Genomic DNA, 6908 nt, shown 5'->3' with positions numbered 1-6908 from the left:
TGTGTGTGTGTGTGTGTGTGTGTGTGTGTGTGTGTGTGTGTGTGTGTTTTCTTCAGTTTAACGTCTATTCACTATAAGTGTTTTTAGACGGAAAGGAGTAAATTAGTGTATAAAGGAAAGGGAATGCATGTGAATATTAGTGTAAAAAAAAAAAGTTCATGTGATGTATCAGAGGAAAAGTATATTATAAGAAAAAGTCTAAAGAGGTTGTGGTGTGTATTGAATGAGTTGTCATGGGAAGTGTGTGTGTGTGTGTGTGTGTGTGTGTGTGTGTGTGTGTGTGTGTGGTGGCAGTGGTCCCTGGTGTGTGAGAAGCAAGGCCTATCAGAGCTGACCCAGGCCCTCCTGTTCATCGGGCAAGGCGTGGGGTCCACGTTCTGTAACCACTTTTCTGACTGGTACGTACGTAGACACAGTGTGGAAAATCGCACAGCCCGTTCCGTAAAATTCATGGGAAATATCGATTCATTCCATTTGTCCGCCTGTTTGTCTGTGTATCGTCCGCTGTGTGTGTGTGTGTGTGCGCGCGCGCGCGCTCGTGTGTGTGTGTGTGTGTGTGTGTGTGATGCCTGGATTGGACAAGAAGGAGGGGGGGGGGGGGGGGGGGGGGGCGGTGCTGTCATGTCCACAGAAGGCACAGCTGACTTTTATCAACTTGCTGGTAACTGCAGGTATGTATGATAGTCGTGTTCGACTATGACCATCAGAACAGCAGAGAAGGTAACTGCTGTCCCGGCTAGAATTTGTTTGTAGTTGAGCGTGTCTTGCCCAAATTACATCTCCACTCTCTCGGCCAAGAGGGTTTTTTTTTAGGACAGTCGAAGTTAGGATGGTTCCCAAAGGCCAACTAGCCCCAAAGGTTGCAGCACTGAGAGCCAGTGCAATTTTTGCCTCCTAAGCTGTAAATGATTTTCCATTGCAGTTGAGGAACCATTGATAATGCAGCTCTCACTTTGCTGTTGGCCCAACTGTAAACTTATGTCACTGCAGGTTTGGGAGGAAGACTACCTACGTAATGACCAGCCTGGTGTCTCTGGTCATCGGCTGCCTGACCAGTCTGTGTCCTGGTCTGCCGCTGTTCGCATGCATAGCTTTCGTTCAAGGGATACTGGTGAAGGTAGCGTTGCACGCTCATTCTCCGATTCTCTGTCTGTCTGTCTCTGTCTCTCGCTTTTTTATTCTCTCTCTCTCTCTCTCTCTCTCTCTCTCTGTGTCTCTCTCACTGTGTGTGTGTGTGTGTGTGTGTGTGTGTGTGTTGTGTGTGTGTGTGTGTGTGTGTTTCTCTTTCTCTCTCTCTCTCTCTCTGAAGTTTGTATCTATACCTACATGCAGTGAATTTATTTTATTTCTACCTTTGTGCTTTGTTCTTCCTTGTTCGCCTGTGAATTGGATGTTATTGCCTGTAACATCTGCATCAGCAAATTAATCACTTTTGTATATGTGCAATGGTAAAGTTGTGCTTCTCTATTTTCTTTATGTCCGCTATATGTTTCTCACTTCGGTCATGTCTCTGTATGTGCATAAGTATGTGTGTGTGTGTGTGTGTGTGTGTGTGTGTGTGTGTTTTGGGTGGAGAGAGTGTGTGCATGTGTATGGATATGAATGTATGAATGCGTTCGTTTTATTACTTTTTACGATGTTAATGATGATGGTGGTGATTATTCTTCGTTGTAGCAGCAGTTGATGTAGCAGTGTTAACAAAATTATTATTTTTTTGTCGTTATCGTTAATGTTGTTATTGTTATTGTCACAAGGACAGATTGGAAGACTGGGCGATGCCTAAAATCTTTATCCTTGAGTAATAAAGTTTTTTGAATCTTTGAATCTTTGAATCTCTCTCCCATGAATGGTGGGGAACTAGAAGATACTATTTAATGTCAATACTGGATCTTCCTGAGTTAATTTCGATTATCCGAAAATCTGTTGTCAAAGAAGGAAAAGTACCCGCAAAAAAAAATTGTGAATTTTATTTCCGATTCATGTTTGAAATACAAGAGAGCTAAAGTTAGTGTGAGAAAATATTTTGTGTTAGTGTGTCGGGTTTTTTGTTGTTGTTTTTTTGTTTGTTTGTTTGTTTTGTTGTTGTTGATTTTTTTTAAGCGTTTCTTTCTCCTTTTTGAATTTCCCACGGAAGTTTTTGCTTTTTTCGTCATCAGTAGTCAGATTCATTTTGTGTCGATAAATGAATGATATTGATTCATGTGATAAGAACAGATACTTTCGCTAGTAAAACCTTCGAGTCTTGAGTCGCTCAGAATTAGAGCGTGCGGACTGAGGAGCCACAGAGTGTGATGTCTGTCTGGCCGAGTCTGAAGCAAACAGTAATTGCCAAACGTGCGGTTTCGAGAAGGAAGATAAAATTCACGTTTTGTTCTGTGCAATGATTATTTGTCTTGCATATACACACATCCGAAACAGATATCCATTTACTGTAGAATTAAATCCCGTTAATTGTTTGACCCGCATGCAACACGTTGTAAGAGAACACACACACACACACACACACACACACACACACACACACACACACACACACACACACACACACACACACACGAGAACGAATTAACTCTTTCCATACGAACAGCGAAAGAGACGACGTTCACAGCGTTTCACCCCAATTACCATCATCAAAATATTGCAAGCGAAAGGCTCTTATACTGAAAAGGTGAATGTTGACAAAGAATACCACAATTCTGACGACGGAAGCTAAAGGTTGGGTCATTCAGACACCCACTGGACATCCGAGGGGTCTGTGTAGAGGAGAAAAGAGGACTGGCCGTACTGAGTGAGTTTTAATGTCAACAGCTCTGTCCAAATTTTTCACTGTTGCACATAACTGTAGGCAGAACGCTCAGGACAACGAGCAGGAAAGAAGCAAGTAAAATGTGCGTAATTATTATTATTTAGATGACTCCATAATTATGGCTAATGAGTAAACGGATTTATAAATGATCACATAAGTGAATGATCTGTCACTGTCAGTGGTCCTTATAATGTTTGCTTATGTTGTTGTTGTGTTTGTTGTTGTTGTTTTCCTTCCTCAGTTTCCTGCACACAGTTGATGCGGTTTGTGTTTTGTCGGTTTTGTTCTCTCTCTCTTCTTCTTCTTTTTATTTTTTATTTTATTTTTTACCCCAAACCCCATGTCGAAATGGCTGTAAATACGTTCCACAATAAATCATTATGTCTGTCTCTCTCTGTCTTCTCTGTCTCTGTCTATCTGTCTGTCTGTCTATCTGTCTGTCTCTCACTCACTCACTCTTTGTTTTTTTTCTCTCTCTCCCTCTCCCTCCCTCTGTTCCCCTCCTCCCATCCCCCTCCCCATTCCCCACCCCCCCTCTGTCTCTCCTCTCCCCTCCCTCCCTCTCTCTCTCCCTTCCCCCTCTCTCCCTTCCCCTCTCTCCCCCCACTCTCTCCCTCCCCCTCTCTCTCCCTTCCCCTCTCTCCCCCCTCTCTCTCCCCTCCCTCTTTCTCTCCCTCCACTCTCTCTCTCCCTTCCCCTCTCTCCCCTCTCTCTCTCTCCCCTCCCCTCTCTCTCCCTTCCCCTCTCTCCCCTCTCTCTCTCTCCCTCCCCCTCTCTCCCCCCTCTCCTCCCCTCTCTCCCCTCCCCTCTCTCTCTCCCTTCACTCTCTCCCTTCCCTCTCTCCCCTCTCTCTCTCCCTCACCCTCTCTCTCCCTTCCCTTTCCCCCCTCTCTCTCCCTCCCCCTCTCTCCCCCTCTCTCTCCCTCCCCCTCTCTCTCCCTTCCCCTCTCTCCCCCCTCTCTCTCCCCTCCCCTCTCTCTCTCCTTCCTCCTCTCTCTCTCCCTCCCCCTCTCTCTCCCTTCCCCTCTCTCCGCCCTCTCTCTCCCCTCCCCTCTTTCTCTCCCACTCTCTCTCCCTTCCCCTCTCTCCCCTCTCTCTCTCCCCTCCCCCTCTCTCTCCCCTCCCCCTCTCTCCCCCCCTCTCTCCCTTCCCCTCTCTCCCCCCACTCTCTCCCTCCCCCTCTCTCTCCCTTCCCCTCTCTCCCCCCTCTCTCTCCCCTCCCCTCTTTCTCTCCCTTCCACTCTCTCTCTCCCTTCCCCTCTCTCCCCTCTCTCTCTCTCCCCTCCCCCCTCTCTCTCCCTTCCCCTCTCTCCCCTCTCTCTCTCTCCCTCCCCCTCTCTCCCCTCTCTCCCCCTCTCTCTCCCTCCCCCTCTCTCTCCCTTCCCCTCTCTCCCCCCCTCTCTCTCCCCTCCCCTCTCTCTCTCCCTTCCACTCTCTCCCTTCCCCTCTCTCCCCTCTCTCTCTCCCTCACCCTCTCTCTCCCTTCCCCTTTCTCCCCTCTCTCTCTCCCTCCCCCCTCTCTCTCTCCCTTCCCCCCTCTCTCTCCCTTCCCCTCTCTCCCCCCTCTCCCTCCCCCTCTCTCTCCCTTCCCCTCTCTCCCCCCTCTCTCTCCCCTCCCCTCTCTCTCTCCCTTCCCCTCTCTCTCCCCTCCCCCTCTCTCTCCCCTCTCTCTCCCTTTCCCTCTCTCCCCTTCCCTCTCTCTCTCCCCCTCCCCCCCTCTCCCTTCCTCTCCATCCCTCTCTCTCCCCTCCCCCCTCCATCCCTCTCCTCTCTCCCTCCCTCTCTCTCTCTCTCCCTCACCTACCCCCCCCCTCCCTCACCACCAACCCTTCTCTCTCTCTTGCTCTCGCTCTGTGTCTTCACCTCTGGGCAGGGCATGGTCCACTCGGCCTACACCCAGACCATAGAGCTGGTGCCTCTGCAGTACCGACATGTCTCCAGCGCTCTGCACGGTTCCATGTGGTCTCTCAGCGCCGTGTTACTCACGTGCGTGGCGTACGGCATGCAGGGCTGGCCGTGGCGACAGGTCCTGCTGGCGTCCCACTCCTTCGGGCTTATCGTGCTGCTTCTGCCCAGGTGCAGTGATGTCGGTGTGTTTGTTGTTGTTGTTGTTATGGTAGAGTGAGCTGAACTGTCTCCGCGTTATTGTTGTTGTTATGGTAGAGTGAGCTGAGCTGTCTCCACAAAACTCCACAACAGGTGGCAGGACAAAGTCCCCGACACGGAAGTCCTGGAACGAGCTGGCCTCTGCAATGTCTACACCCTCCTGCAGAAAGCCCAAGCCAGGTGGGATAGATATATGCTCAGAATGCCAGACAGTCGACTGCCTAAGCAGCTGCCGTATGAAGAACTGTGTCAGGGCAAGCGCTCAGTTGGAGGGCAGAAGAAATGCTACTAGAAGACTACCTCAAAGCGTCCTTCAAAGACTGGGCATCGACATCAACACGTGGGAGACGCTTGCTCTGGACCGTCCAGCTTTGCGCAGCAAGATCAACACAGGAGCCTGTGCAGCTGAAGCCAGGCGCATCACCGAGGTGCAACGAAAGCGTGCTGTGCGCAAGGCCCGAGCAGCATCCACTGCTACGACAGCACCCACTCACTTGTGTCCCACATGTGGGTGAGCCTTCATGGCCGCATCAGTCACCTCCGGACCCACACCCACCGATCTTCCATGTGAATTTTGAAGCCATGGTCATCTTCGAATCCGAAGGACGAACTTGCATGGCGGAGTGATGTTGCTGTTCCTGTTGCTGTTGCTGTTGGTTGTTGTGGTAGAGTGTTGTTGTTGTTTTTGTCGTCGAAGTATAGTGATGTTGTTGTAGTAGAATGATGTGTTGTTTTTGTTGTTGTTGCTGCTGTTTTTGTTTTTTTATCAGACAGGATTTCTTCGACAGACATTTGCCAGAGGACAATACTCTCGTTGCCACATGCTGTTGTTGTTGTTGTTATCAGTGCACCAAGTGCATGCTCCACACGGGACCCCGGTTTATCCTCTCATCCGAATGACTAGACGCTCAATTTGATTTTCCAGTCAAACTTTAGAGAAAATGCAAGATCGAATGCTGGGGAATCGAACCCAGACCCTCACGGACTCTGTATTGGCAGATGATTGCCATTTTGCCACCTTCCTCAGCCCTAACGGTGTTGGATTCCGCTGTGTGTTTGTCTGTCCATCAGCCTGCTGGACGAGTCTATCCGCTGGCTGTGGGCCACGGGCAGAGAGGAGCGGGCCCTGGCAGTCCTCCGCAGGGCGTGTCGCATCAACCGCCAGAGCTTCCAGCACATGGTGGGCATCCTGCACGGGAAGCACCACCACCCCCAGGACGACGACCACAACGCTCTCCTGCCAAACAGCACCCCCCCGGGGCACCAGCCTGGGGGCTGCCAGGATGAGGTGAACACGTTCCTAAAAAACTGTGATCAGACCACGGATAGGTGCACAGCCCCTCGACAACACGGCCAAGTCATACTTCTGGCCGGCAAACCAGAAGCCGAAGAGGACGAAGGTCTAGAATCTTCCCTTAGAGAGGACAAGGCGTTGAACTCTTTCACAAAGACGATGAAGGAAAAGGATCAGCTGACAAAGGCTTCTCATGATAATGGTAGCACAGCAGCTAGCAACCCAGAAGCCGTGGAAACAGGAAGTCTGAAGCATGTCAGGTGTGATGATGGAGTTGTCGTGGTGGACGGAAGACCGGAGAATTGGGATGCAACTCCCCTTGACCAAACAATCACGGACATATTTCTCATTGATGCCACCAAACACGGCACGTGGAACACAGAGTGTCCTCACCAGAGTTCTGCTGACTCCCATGTTGCTGCTCATCAGAACCCGTGCTCATTGAGCAGTGTCCGAACAGAGAGCAAGGCGCCGCCAAGATATCACCTGCTGGACATATGTCGGACCCGTGTTACCTGTGTGCCTCTGATGGTCACCTCCTTTGTCTGGTAGGTATTCTGTCAAAGACGCTTACTGTCTGGTTGAGAATGATTCATCAGTACTGAATGTTGGAGACAGATGATGATGAACGTGAGGATAGTTACATGATTATTTTCTGTCGTGGGTATAAGTTTGAAATGTATAGAATTGAAACGTGGGGAT

Source organism: Babylonia areolata, chromosome 20, assembly GCF_041734735.1.
Source record: "Babylonia areolata isolate BAREFJ2019XMU chromosome 20, ASM4173473v1, whole genome shotgun sequence".
NCBI lineage: Eukaryota > Metazoa > Mollusca > Gastropoda > Neogastropoda > Buccinidae > Babylonia > Babylonia areolata.
This window is presented reverse-complemented; position numbering follows the sequence as displayed.